The following is a 15,557-nucleotide window of genomic DNA, read 5'->3' on the forward strand; positions in this document are numbered from 1 at the left end:
CCTTCATTGTATCTCTTCTAACAAAATTTCAAGGACTGTGAAATGCCTCAAACAGGAAGCAGCGGGAGGCCTGGGATGCTTCACTTCATCTAGTACAAGATGTGTCTCTTCCTGAGGGCTGCTGACCAAATACTTCCACATATCTGTGTACAAAATCAAATTCTTTCTCCCCTTTAATTTGTTAATGTGATGAATTATGTAATTAATTTTCTCATGTTAAACGATTTTTGCTTCTCAGGAATATATACAACTTGGTCATGACATATTTTGTTTATATTTTTTAGATATTTTGTTGCTAATAGTAATATTTGTTGCAAAATTTTGTATTTATGTTTATTTATTTTAAAAATCTACAGGCAAGTTATTAACATTAATAAGAGAGTGTTATAATTTTGTTTGATACAAGATCAATGTTTATAAGTCAATTGTATTAATACATGCCAGCTACATAGAGTTGGAAATTTGTTTTTCAAAGTGTCATTTGTAATAGCAGCATCAATAATAGAAAGAGTATTTAGGAAAAAGATTGACAAAATTTATTTCAGATTTGTAAAGAACAAATTATTATAATTTATTGAAGATTAAGGTAGATTTCAATAAGTGGAGATACTTACTGTATTTATAAATAGGAAAATGCACTAACATAAAGATTTAACTTATCTCAGATTTGTCTATGGAAAAACTGCAACTTCAATAAAAGTCCTCAAAGGATTTTTTAAGTCATTTTCATCTTTAAAGTTAATATAAAGAAAAAAAGGCCTGAGAACAGCCAAAGGCAGTGAATTTGCTTTTCAAGATTATCAGAGTTTATATGGATATAGGAATTAAAGTAATAAATTGACCAGTGGACTAAATAGACCATAGAAACAGACACATGCATGTGTGGTTACACTTGATACATCTCAGATGTGTCACTGCAGATCACTGAGGACAGAGTGAACAACCTGATAAATGGGGCTGGCACAATTTGTAATACTATAGAGGGAGATGCAGTTGGACCCATGCATCATATTTTATATAAATACCATATTCTGCCCAATTGAAGTGTGATGTGTAAAAGAGAATATAGAAAATGTGACAGGCAGAATTCTACATTGGCCTGCATAATCCCCTTCCCTGGAGTGTGGGTGGGACTTGGTGCATATGATGAGAATTTACTCTTGTGATTAGGTTACTTACATGGCAAAGGTGAGGGATTTTTGCAGGCTCAGTTCAACTCTCTAATGAGTTGACCTGACTTAATCAAAAGGAAGGTTATCCTATGCAGGCTCCACCAAATGAGGTGAGCCCTTTAAAAGAAGGCCCCAGTCTTTCCTGAAGAGAAAGACCCAAAGCATAGAGATATTCTTCTATTGATGCTGAAGAAGCAAAAAGCCATCCTGTGAACCCTGTGTGGTGTGGCACAGCCTCTAGGGGCTGAAAGCCTCAGTCCTACAATTGCAAGGAACTGGTTTTTGTCAATGCACTGACTGAGCTTGTGGAGGACTCGAGCTCTAGACGAGAATGTGGTATTGTTGACCCCTCGACTGTGACTCTGAACACAAGACCCAGCTAACCCATACCAAGACTCCTGTCCCCTGGAAACTGTAAAAAAGATATATATGTGTTGTTTTAAGCCAATTAGTTTGTGTTAATTAGTTATGCAATGGTAGAAAATTAATACAGGAAACTATCGTTATAAACCCTAAGAAGAGAGGGGCTTGTTAAATCAGACCCCAAAATGATTACTCTTAAATAAAATAATAACAAAATTAGTATTAAGACTTTATATTTCTCTTTCAGAAAAATGGAGTAGATATAGTTTTCCCTATTCTTCCTGCTTAGTATAACTAAAAATCCTGGACATTTTATATAACACAAACATGAGAAGACCCTGAAAGGTGGAGAGAAGGCAGACTGGTAGGCAACATCAGGATCCAAGAAGTCACACCATGTTGTGCTTACTAGGATTTCTTTTTGCCTCATGTATTCAAGACATGGAACTGAAGAAGCAGACACCCCAGAAATGCCAACAGGCACATTCATAAAAATCTCCAAAAAAGTCTGCTTTCTTTAGGGGGACAAGGAAAAGGGCAGCCTATTAAGAGAGAAAAGTTTAAGCCAATAACCACTCTACTTCTCCTGAAGACCACAGAAAAAGCCATGGTCATATCTCCAACCACACCAGCAAACCCTCGCCAGGCTGTGATGTGACCCTCCCCATCTCCAGCTGGATTGGTGTCCGAGGCACTGGTGTAGGGAGGTGAGACTTTCATCTACTCTCTTCACACACACCCCTCTTTGAAATAAATCAAAGAAGACTTAAATGGTATCATGTCCATGGTTTGGAAAACTCAGCATAATAAAGATGTCAATTTCCTCCAAACTGATATACAAGTTTAATCTAATTCCTACCAAAATCACAGCAAGCTTTTTTATAAACATAGTCAAAATTATCCCAAAATTTATATGGAAAGACAAAGTAACTAGAATTACTAAACGGTTTTGAAAGAAAAAAAATAAAATAGGAGGAATCAGTCTGCATAACTTCAAGACCTGGCTATATAACTACAGTAATCAGACTGTGTGGTATTGGGGAAAGGACAGACACATAGGTCAGTTGAACAGAATAGAGAAACCAGAAACAACCCCACATAAATACACTCAACTGACTTTTGATGAAAGTGCAAAAGAAATTAAATGGAGAAAGTATAGAGTTTTTCAACAAATGGTGCAAGAGCAATGGACATCCATAGGCAGTGAGAATGAACCTTAACCGGAGTTTAATACCTTCTATAAAAATTAACTCAGAATGGATCATGAACTAAAAGGTAAATGTGCAATGACAAAACACTTAGAAAAAAAGAAACATGGCTGATAATTTAGATCTAAATCATAGGTCTAAATCTTAGATAGAAAACACAGCTGGACATCTTAGATCTTAAATCCAGATCTCATAGCTGAGATCTAGAGCTAGACTTAACACCTAAAGCATGAGCCATAAAAGGAAAAATCTATCAATTGGATTTCATAAAAATTAAAAACTTTGTTCCGTCCAAGACCCTTTTAGGAGTATGAATGGAGAAAGTACAGAGAGGAAAAAAGTATTTGCAACCCACGTGCCTAACAAATGATGGTCATCTAAAATATTAAGAACTCTCAGAACTCAACAGTAACAAAGTAAACATGTATTCAAGTAGAACCGGGCAAGAGACACGAAGAGACATTTTACTGAAGATGTATGAAGACATACAGATGGGAAACGAGCATGCGAGAAGACGTTCAACACCATTAGGAGGATGCAAAGTAAAAATGATCCTTTCGTATTATTTCTTACAACTGAGTTTGAATCTGCAGTTGCCTGGAAGTACAGCGCCCTCACACCTGCTGTGCAATCCTCGGCGAGTCAGAACTGCAGCCTCAGAGAAGCGGCTGCACCTGCTACTCGCTGGCCGGGGGCGCGGGGACACCAGGCTCTGTGTCCCCATCCGAAGTTCGGCCGTTTTTCGTAATGATGCTTCTCAGTTTGTTGTGCGGTTTCCAGTGTTGAAGTGGATATTTTTGACAGTTTTGTCCAATGTATTGTAACTTTTGGGGGGAAGAGGATTTGTTGCACTCCGTATTCCACCATGCTGGATGGAAGGAAGAACTGGTGAAGGAAAAATTTTACAGAAAGCCAAAAATGTTAAAACATTTGAAAGTCAACAGAAAGACATACTATGAAAATGATTCAGAAAACAGACTGCCTGTGTATCATTATTTAACGTAAGACTTGAGGACATACTCCAGCTGAAAGAGAGACATCAAAATTCAGAACTCGAGAACAGAAGAGTCATGAAATAGACTTTTAGATCTTCCCTGTCTTAGTTTGAAAATCAGATTCAAGGACCTAATTGTATTATGTCGCATCTTGAGGACGATTTTTCTTGGGAGCTTTCATTGTTGCTGTTGCTGATTGATGAGCCTGTGCCCCTGATGCTTCCTTTATACAGTTTTTATTCCTGGGTTTATTTAACTTCTTTCCCAGAACATGGGATTCTATTTTTCCTGTCATCAACACCATTTGTCAGTTCTGAAGTTATCTCTTGTCCATTTAATACAGCAAATGGTGTTCTTTTTCAGTGTTCTGAAAGTGACAAAATTATTTGCATAGTTGGCAACTTGTGCAAAGGGACTTAATCTTATAAAGATATTTAATTTTACTCCGCAGAAGTAGAATTACCTAAAACAGCATAAAAGCCATTTTTACTTCTAATTAACTTGAATAATTTTTCCTGCCTTTTAAGAGTTTATACTAAATTACCCGAGTCACTTTTTATTTTTTTTAAGTGGGACATTTTCTTCCAAAAGCTCTTCTATATGTCATTTTCTTTCTAAGATGCGAGAATGTTTCTGTGTTAACAATGTTGTAATCTAGAATGTATGTTATGATTTCTGGTAAAGATTTTCCATGGAAACAATAACTGCTAGGAAGTATATGAAAGTGTCTGGCATTTAACAGTCCCTGTCTGACTTGTAGCTCATGTTTCTATTCCCCCATTCCTCATTTAAAAATTTTTCCGACCTGTAAAAACTAGAAAAAGATGAAAATTTATAACATTGAAAACGAAAAGCAACAAAATGTTCTGAGGATCTGGGAGGGATTTACACCATTTAAGAGGCACATGGAGTTGAGCTGGAAGGCAGCTGATATTGACAAGCGCTTCCTGCCCCAAGGACTTTAAGAGTTTTGTCTTCCTCACAGGTTCAGAAACTCACAGTATGCAATGTTTAGAAACTTAGGCACTATAGCAGGTACTATCTAAAAAAATCACCTCTATTAGTAATATTTTTCAACCTGTTTTAGGGTATTACCTGGATTGTCACATAAGGGAAGAATTAAAAAAAATAATGCATAGAAAGCCAGGAATGGGAAGGAGTTTCGGCAGGAAGTGCTTTGGGTAGGGTGAATCTGGGGACTGGAAATTTGGATTCGTACATACCCAACTTTCTTTAGATCAAAAAATGCCACAAAAAATATAAAAAGAAAATAAGGAATCTGGAAAAAAATATGTGTGTGAGTTCCAAGATTGAAGATTAGTACGTGTGCTGGGGGGTCTTCATGTCCACTTCCAGGTTTGGTGACTCTCCATGAGGACTCACAGGACTCAGCATAAAAGCATACTCATGGCTGAGATTTATTACAGAGAAAGCATATGAGCAAAATCAGCAAAGGGGAAAGATGCATGAGGAGAAGGCCAGAGGAAGCCAGTAGTTGCAACCTTGTAAGAGTTCCATCCCAGCAAAGTCACACAGGATGTAATTAATTCCAACCAGCATCAAGTTGTGACAACATTATGTGAAATGTTCTCTACCTGAGAGTCTCACTGGAGACTCAGTGCCTGAGGTTATTATTGGGTGCTGGTAACAAGGGTACCCTCTTACTATAATGCACCAAGATTCCAGATCCCCAGAAGGAAGGAACGTACCCAGCATAAACCACATTGTACAGACAGTTTCAGCACAGCAAGCCACTCCATCAATTAGGGCATGGTGGTCCTCGCCCAAGACACAGGTTCCCAGATGCTGACCAAGGCTTACTCACAAGCAGAGCTTTCTAAAGACTACATTCTCAGACCTGCTATGTTAACTCTTTTCTGCCCAATACATAACTTACAATTTAAAATAAACCTGCAAATCAGTTTAAAAGAGGCCAAGTCTCTAGGAGAAGAATGGATAAAACAAGTGGATCAGCAATTAACAAAATTTAAAAATACCAATGTCTAGTGAAAATATGAAAATATTCCTATCTTACCAGAAATAAGAGGCATGCAAATCGAGCCTTTCTAGTTATATAGTTTTTAACATGGCATTCTGTGGTGGTGTTAATAGTGGTGGGAAATGTGTACTTTTATAAACTGCTCCTAGGCATATAATTTGACAAAACTTTCTTGGGTCTCTCTCTCTCTCGCTCTCTCCCTGTACCCTCCTCCTGCTCCATCTCTCTTATGATAGATACACACATATGTAAATTTTCTATTCTTTGTTTATTTGAAATTATACTAAGGAAACAGATACATTGAAAAGATCCTAGACTAAGAATATTCATTGCACCGTTATGTATAATATTAAAATTAAAATATTAAAATATTAATATTAGATAAACTACATTGAGAAAATAAATACATTATACTACATCTATACAATTGAATAATATGTAGCCATTAAACGTGGGAGGATAATATCTCCATGAGAAAAAAATCTATCAAAAATTAAAAGATTGTAGCACTGGGGCACAGCTTCTGATCCTCACCAGCACCTGTCCTTTTTCTCTCCGCTGCCTCCGCCTTCTTTTTCTCGTTCCCCTTTCCCTTCCCTTCCTCCTCCTTCTTCATAACAGCCATGCTAAAGGGTGTGAAGTGGTATCTCATAGTGGTGTGATCTGCATTTCCGTAATGGCTAGTGAGGTAAGCATGTAACATCCTAAGTACATAAAAGAATTCATGTGCTTATTGGTCATTTGAACATCTTCTTTGGAGAAATGTCTATTCAAGTCTTTTACACACTTAAAATTTTTTTTTCTTTGGTGAGTTTCCTTCTATATTCTGGATATTAATCTCTTATCAGATATATGGTTTGCAAATATTTTCTCCCATTCTTAGGGTTGTGCCTTTAATCTCTTAATAGTGTCCTAAGATACACAGACGTTTTTTATTTTAGGAAGATCAGTTATTTTGTCGCTTGCGCTTTTGGTGTCATATCTAAGAAATCATTGCTAAATCCCATGTCGTGAAGATTTCCCCCTATGTTTCCTTTTAATAGTTTTACAGTATTAGCTCTTATGTTTAGATTTTAAATCTACTTTGAGTTAGTTTTTGTGTATGGTATAAGGTAAAGGTCCAACTTTATTTTTGCGTTTTGATATGCAGTTTTACCAGCCCCTTTCATTGAAAAGACTATCCCCATTAAATGGTCTTGTCATTCTTGCTGAAAATCAATTGACCACAGTGTAGGCAACGGTTTGTTTGCAGGCAGTCTATTCTATTCCATTGGTCTCTATGACTTTCCTTATGCCAGTAACACAGTTTTTATTACTGCATAAGTTTTGAAATCAAAAAGTGTGCTATCTCCAACTTTGTTTTCTGTTTCAAGATTGTTTTGGCTATTTGGGGACCTGTGAGAATCCATATAGATTTTGGGATGAGTCTGTCTATTTCTGCCAAAAAACGTGTTAGGATTTGGTAGGTATTGCATTGAATCTGTAGATCACTTTGGGTAACATCATCATCTTAACAATATTAAATCTTATTCATGAACATGGGATGTCTTTCCATTTGCTTATGTCTTCTTTAATTTCTTTCAGAAATGCTCTGTAGTTTTCAGTGGACAAGTCCTTCACCTCCTTGTTTAAATTTATTATATAGTATTTTATTCTTTTTGATGCTATTGTAAATAGAAATTTTTAAAAATTTCCTTTTTTATTTTTTGAGATTGATTTATGTATTTGTAGGGTACAGAATCAAATATCAATACATGTGTACAATATGTGGTGATCAAATCAGGATAATTAGTATACTCATGCTTACAAAACATAAACAATCTTTGTGACCCTTAACTAGTTTCTCACCAACCCCCCTTCCCTTTCCTCTTTACCACCTGTAATAACCATAGTTCTGTTCTCTCTCTCTCTTTTTAAAGTTTAATGTATTATTGTGGTTGCTTCTTTCTTTCTTTCCTTTTCTTTCTTTCTTTTTTAGCTCCCACTTATGAGTGAGGACATGTGGTATTTCTCTTTCTGTGCCTGGTTTGTTTCACTTAACATAGTTTTCTCCAAGTTCATCCTTGTTGCTGTGAATATTATCAAAATGACAGAGCATAATGAATACTGGCAAGGATGTGGAGAAACGGGAACCCCCCCACACTGTTGGTGGGATTGTAAATTAGTGCAGCCCTTATGGAAAACAGCATGGAGGTTCCTCAGACAACTACAGATAGAACAGATGACTGGATAAGGAAAATGTGGTATATATACTCAATGGAATACTACTCTGCCATAAAAATTTCCTTTTTGTATCTTTCATTGTTAGTGTATAGGAATGTAACAGATTTTTTGTGTTAATTTTATATCTTGCAACTTTGCTGAATTCATTTACTGGCTATAACAGTTGTGTGTGTGTGTGTAATCTTTAGGGTTTTTTAGATATAAGATTTATATCATATGCAAACAGATAATTGTCCTTCTTCCTTTCAACTTGAATAACTTGTTTGTCTAATTATTCTTGCTAGAAATTCCAATACTAACTCAAATAAAAGTGTTAAAAGCAGGCATCCTTGTCTTATTCCTGATCTTTGGGGAAAAGCGTTCCCTCTTTCACCATTGAGTATGATGTTAGCTGCAGGATATTTATACATGGTCTTTATCATTTTGAGAAAGTTCCCTTTTTATTCTTAGATTATTGAGTATTTTTATAACGAGCTGTTAAATTTTGTCATATGCTTATTATGCAGCAATTGAGATGACCATGTGACTTTTTTTACTCCATTCTATTAATTTAGTGTATTATGTTGATTAATTTTTACATGTAAAACTATTCTTGCATTCCAGGAATAAATCCCACTTGGTCATCGTTTATAATTGTTTTAATATGTTGTTGAATTCAGTTTATTAGTATTTTGTTTAGGATTTCTGTATCAATATTCATGAGGCATATTGATATGTAGCTTTCTTTTCTTGCAGTATTTTTGTCTGACTTTAGTATCAGGGTAATGGTCTCATAGAATGAGTTTTAAAGTGTTCCCTCATATTCAATATTTTAGGAAGAGTTTCAAAAGGATTAGTGTGAGCTCTTCATTGAATGTTTTGTAGAATTCACTATGAAAACTATCTGGTTCAACATTTCCCTTTGCAGAGAGGTTTCTGATTATGATGCAATCTCCTTAATAATTACAGGTCTATTCAGATTTGTTGTTTCTTCATGGCTCTGTTTTGGTAGTTTGTGTGTTTGTTTCAGTTAGGTTATTCAAATTGCTAGTGTACAATTGTTCACAGTGCTCTTATAATCTTTTTATTTCTGCAAAATTGGTAGTAATATCTCCACTTTCATTTCTGAACTTAGTAACTTAAATCTTCTCTCTTTTTTCTTAGCCAATCTAGCTAAAGATTTGTCAATCTTGCTGATCTTTTCAAAAAACCAACTTTTGGTTTTGTTGACTTTCTACATTGTTTTTCTATACTTTATTGTGTTTATCTCCACTCTAATCACCATCATTTCTCTCCCTCTTCTACCTTTGGGTTTTGACTGCTCTTCTTTTTTAGTTTCTTAAGTTGTGAAGTTAGGTTGTTGATATGAGATCTTTCTTCTTGTTTAATGTAATTATTTTAGCTATGCATTTCCCTCTTAGCCTACTTTCACTGCACATGTAAATTTTGGGTAGTTTGTGTTTTCATTTTCATTATCCAAAGGTGTTTTCTTTTTTCCTTTTCTTTTGGTTATTTCAGAGTGTGTTGTTTACAAATATTTAAAAATTTTCCTGTTTTTTGCCTCAGTGATTTCTACTTTCATTCTGTTGTTGCCTAAAAAGGTAACTTAGTATGATTTTAATGTTGTTATGTTTATTCAGACTTATTTTGTGGCTTAACCTATGTTCACGTGAGCACTATGTGTCTTCTGCTTTCATAGGGTCGAGTGGTTGGCATATGTCTGTTGAGTCCAGTTTTGGTTTATAGTGGTGCCATTCAAGTCCTCTGTTTCCTTATGGATCTTCTGGGTAACTGTTCTATCCATTACTGTAAGTGGGTTATTAAAGTCTCCAACTAGTATTGTGGAACTATTTGTTTCTCCCGTCAATTCTGTCAATGTTTGCTTTATACATTTTGGGACTCTAATTTTTGGTGCATATATGCTTATAATGGTTATATCTTCTTAGAGAATTGACTCTTTTATCAATATATAATGTCCTTATTTGTCTCTTTATATTAGTATAGTACCCCAGCAGTCTTTTGCTTACTATTTGCATGAAATATCCTTTTCTGTATTTTTGTTTTCAACCTATTTGTGTCTCTAGATCTAAAGTGAGTCCGTTTTACACAGTGTATAGTTGGGTCATTTTTTCTTTTTACCCATTATGGCAACCTTGCTTTTTAATTGGAGAGTTTAATACATGTACCTTTAAAGTAATTACTGACAAGAAAGGACTTCTTCCATTTGTTATTTTTTTCTGTATGTCTTATAGCTTTTTTTGGTCCTGAATTCTCTCCATTACTGTGTTCTTGTGTTCTAAGTTGACTTTTTGTAGTGGCATATTTTGATTTCTTTATAATTTCTTTTGTATATATTCTATAGGGATTTTCTTTGTGGCTAATATGGGGATTACAAATAACATCCTAAAATTAGGCCAGTCTAATTTGAATTGTTACCAACTTAAATTCAATCACATATGAAACCTTTACCTCTATAAACTCCTTTCCTCTTTTTGTTATTAATGCCACACATTAAATTCTTCTTATACATCAAGTGCCTGAAACCATAGATTTGTTATTATTTTGTGCATCTGCCTTTTAAATTTTGACAAGATGTAAAGTGCTTTTAAACGAAAATTACATTAGCACTAACTTTTATCCTGCGTATGTATTTATCTTTACCAGAGGTATTTATATCATTATATACCTCAAGCTACTGTCTAGCCTGAAGGACCCTGAATTGCATTTCATGTAGGGAAGGTTTAGTGGTAATAAACTTTCTCAGATTTTGTTAAGCTGAAAATGTTTTAATTTCTTCATTTTTGAAGGACAGTTGTGCCACACAGAATTTTTGAATGACATTTTTTTTTCAGTACTTTAGTTTCCCCTGCTTTTAGCCTCCAAGATTTATGATGAGAAAACAGCTGACAATTTTATTGAGGATCCTTTGTATGTTACAAGTCACTTCTCTCACTGCTTTCAGTTATTCTCTCTTTGTCTTTGTGTTTTTTTTTCCTTTTTGTCTTTTTTACTGACCGGCAACGGGATTGCAACCCTCGGTGTTGCGCCCACACTGCGCTTAGCCAGTGAGTGGGAACCGGTCTCCACATGGGATCCAAACCCTCGGCGGGAGCGCCGCTGTGCTCCCAAGTGGTACACTCTCCAGTGCGCCACCGGGCCGGCCCAGTGTCTTTGTGTTTTGACATTTTGATTTTAATGTTTCTCAGTGTGGATCTCTTTGGGCTCACCTACTTGAAGTTAATTGTCTTCTTGGATTTGTAGATTTATATGTCTCATTGAATTTTGGAAGTTTCTGATTATTACTTCTTCAGATAATCTTTTCTCTCCTTTCTCTTTGTCTTCTTCTTCTCTGATTCCTAGAATGCAGAAATTGGTCCACTTGATGGTGTCCTGCAAGTCCCTTAGGCTCTCTTCACTTTAAAAAAAAAATTTTGCATTTTCTTTCTGTTTCTCAGGTTTGGTAATTTCAATTGTCCTATTTTTCAAGTTGACTGATTTTTTTTTCCCTCTGTGTTCTTAAATCTGCTGGTGAACTGCTATAAAACATCTTTTGTTTCAGTTATTGTTCTTTTCAGCTCCATATTTTCTGTTTGATTCCTTTGTATAATATCTATGTCTTTGTTGATATTCTCATTTTGTTCATGTATTGTTTCCTGATTTTCTTTAATTCTTTTTTTATGTTTTACTTTAGCTCTTTGAGTGTATTTTAAATGGCTGTTTTACATTCTTTGTTTAGTAAGTATGATTTCTGTGCTTTCTCAGAGATGATTTCTTTCAATTTATTTTGAAATTTATAGTAATCCCTTTTTTTCTGTTTTTTAGTATGTCTTGCAATTTTTTGTTGTTGTTGAAAATTGAGAATTTCACTATTATTATGTGGTAATACTGGAAATCAGATTCTTTTCCTTCTTCAGGGTTGGCTTTTGTTTATTGATGAAGGCAATAGTAGCACATTTGTGACGTTTTCAAACTATTTTTATAAAGACTATTTCTTGTTATGTGTGGTCATTGAAGTTTGTATTTTTTCAGCTGATGTTTAGTTAATGTTTTGGCAGAGATTTCCTTACATTCCAGAAGCTGAAACCAACCAACCAACAAAATCCAACAAAAAAACAAAACTAAACAAAAAGAAAAAGAGAGAAAAGCTACCTTCCCAGTCTTTGGAGATTAACACTATGCTCAGGTACTACTTTATCAATTAGCTAGGCTTGCTCTGAGATGAGAGATCAACCAAAAATGAAAGCTTACAGTCTTCTCAGGACTTTTCTGAGCATGTATCTTCCTTGGGCATGCATTTGGCTTTCTAAATCCTCCTGTATACGTGGCTGGTTTTGATGTCGTAATTCCCCCAAAGCATCTCACCCAGGCTTTTCTCTGGGCCTTTGCTGGCCTGTTGTATATATCCTCTTATAATCCCTTGTCCCAGATATCTGTGAAGTTGTAGTCACCTTGCAGCTTTTATGAGCAGTGCCCACTCCTTTTCTCGCTTCATTCAGAGTTAGTCTTGTGTCAGTCCTTCAGGTGTCCCCATACAGGTTAGAACAGATGTACACAATAATTTGTGAATATGGTCTGTTTTTCTCCCTCCTATTCAATGAGTGTGTGGGAGGGGACTTGGAACCAGGCTGCCAGCTGCTCAAGACCAAGACCACTGCTGTCCTGGGTGTGGGGTGGGGGAGGGGGTAACAAGAGGGAGTAAAAAGGCCACGAAAATTTTCCCTACTATTGTCAAGATGGCTTTTTCTCAATTAGGTATTTGCTTGCTTGCTTTAAACCTTTGATTGTTTTCCAGACCCTCTACAAAGATGGTAAGGACAGCTTTTATTTTTATTTTTTTGATGTTTCTGTGAGTGAGTGTGAGCTTGGAGTTTCCTAGTCCACCATTTTACTGCTCTAAAATTTCTTTTATAAATAACATTTAAGCACATGACATAGCATTCAGTATATCCACATAACTTTCCCTAGTGTTTAAATTATGTATGTACATTATCAAATCAGACCAAAATAAAAACAATAACAAACCTCTTTATGTTGTATTGTTTCCTGTATGCTAAAAGTGGGGAGAAAATATAGACCAATGATTCTCAAACTTTCTTTAGTGAAGGACCAGCTCTCCTCTCCTACCCCCCAATATCACATGGATAACAATTCTAAAAATGCATTAAAAATGAATTATTAGAAAAATGAAATAAAAAGATATAAACACTGTTTTAAAAAATTATTAGATTCAGTAGACATAAAATTACTCTGTCATATTGCTATAGAAGTTTATAAATGATTCTTCTCAATTTCTGTCACCAGCAGTAACCTCCAGTTCTCAGCTTGACTTTGCTTGGCAGACCACACTTCAAGTAGCCTGGATTGAAAATTATTTACCTGTCCTCTGAATTAGAAAGATTCATAAAGGCAAAGAAAAAAATTACTAAAGGAAAGATTTTTCTGACTAAATAAATTATTAAAATCATCTGTACATGAAATCATTCAAGCATTGAAGGCAGACAATTATTTGGAAAAATATTTGACTTAAATATTGTGAAAAGTTAATTATTACATAATAGTTTATAAAGAGTTCATGCAAAGAGAGGTAAACCAGCAAGATCCTGATAGTTAATTATACAAAGAACCATGTGCAAACTATAACATAGAAATTAATAATAAAAGGAGAAAATATATTTTTCTTGAAAGAGAAGAAAATATCAATCACAATAAAAACTGAGAAATACTTTTTTTGCTGTGAAATTATAAAAAAGTCTCAGAGTCTCATTAATTTAGAAAATCAATAATTTGTATTGAAAAATAATTATCTAATTGTTAATCATAAGATCAAAACAAAACATACACACAAAACTCTACATTTCTAAAGTATGAAGGTGCCCCAAATTTTTTTGCTGAAAGTGAGGGGAGTACCATAATGGTTGAGAGTTTGGGTGCTGGAAGCAAATGATCAGAATTGAGTTCCACCTTCAGCACCTACTACCTGTGTGACCATAAGCAACGCACTCTTCTGTGCCTCTCTTTCTCCCATCTGTAATGCAGTGATAATGACGATTCCTATTTCATAGGGCTGTTGTGAGGATTGAAGAATTAAAAGCTGTAAAACCGTGTTTGATCCACACAAAATACTCAACCTAAAACTATGGTTATAATGAAACATCTCCACTTACAGGTATTGTGACTGATGTGCAGTGTTTGTCAGTGTAAAAACCTGTGGCTTAGAATTGTCCCGTAATTCCCCCAAAGCATCTCACCCAGGCTTTTCTCTGGGCCTTTGCTGGCCTGTTGTATATATCCTCTTATAATCCCTTGTCCCAGATATCTGTGAAGTTGTAGTCACCTTGCAGCTTTTATGAGCAGTGCCCACTCCTTTTCTCGCTTCATTCAGAGTTAGTCTTGTGTCAGTCCTTCAGGTGTCCCCATACAGGTTAGAACAGATGTACACAATAATTTGTGAATATGGTCTGTTTTTCTCCCTCCTATTCAATGAGTGTGTGGGAGGGGACTTGGAACCAGGCTGCCAGCTGCTCAAGACCAAGACCACTGCTGTCCTGGGTGTGGGGTGGGGGAGGGGGTAACAAGAGGGAGTAAAAAGGCCACGAAAATTTTCCCTACTATTGTCAAGATGGCTTTTTCTCAATTAGGTATTTGCTTGCTTGCTTTAAACCTTTGATTGTTTTCCAGACCCTCTACAAAGATGGTAAGGACAGCTTTTATTTTTATTTTTTTGATGTTTCTGTGAGTGAGTGTGAGCTTGGAGTTTCCTAGTCCACCATTTTACTGCTCTAAAATTTCTTTTATAAATAACATTTAAGCACATGACATAGCATTCAGTATATCCACATAACTTTCCCTAGTGTTTAAATTATGTATGTACATTATCAAATCAGACCAAAATAAAAACAATAACAAACCTCTTTATGTTGTATTGTTTCCTGTATGCTAAAAGTGGGGAGAAAATATAGACCAATGATTCTCAAACTTTCTTTAGTGAAGGACCAGGTCTCCTCTCCTACCCCCCAATATCACATGGATAATAATTCTAAAAATGCATTAAAAATGAATTATTTTTCATAGGGCTGTTGTGAGGATTGAAGAATTAAAAGCTGTAAAACCGTGTTTGTTCCATACAAAATACTCAACCTAAAACTATGGTTATAATGAAACATCTCCACAGGTATTGTGACTGATGTGCAGTGTTGGTCAGTGTAAAAACCTGTGGCTTAGAATTGTCCTTTATTCATTTTGAATGGAATTTAATAGCACAGTCTTAGTCCAAGAAAGGTAGAAAAGAGCTGGTGGAAAAAGCTGTCTTGGTTAGGTTGTTCCATCCACATTCCTGGTTCCTCAGCACAGGGCTTCATACTAGTACTACATCTCCAAACATCGCTCCTCTCACAATGCATTGTTTATAGATACTACTCAATAGGGGCACAGCTCTCTCTGGATCTTCAACAAGTAGGAGAAGCAGAGTTGGGAGTTGTGCCTTCTACTGTCTCCTGGGGCTTCAGTGGAGGCTCCTGTGTGTAGGGGTGATTGTGGACTCCTGCGAAGCTGGGTGCCAAAGCTTTGGGACACAAGACCCTGTTATCAGGAACAGTGATGCTGGTGAAGAGATCACATC

Source organism: Galeopterus variegatus, unplaced genomic scaffold (assembly GCF_000696425.1).
Source record: "Galeopterus variegatus unplaced genomic scaffold, G_variegatus-3.0.2 Scaffold2346, whole genome shotgun sequence".
Taxonomy (NCBI): Eukaryota; Metazoa; Chordata; class Mammalia; order Dermoptera; family Cynocephalidae; genus Galeopterus; species Galeopterus variegatus.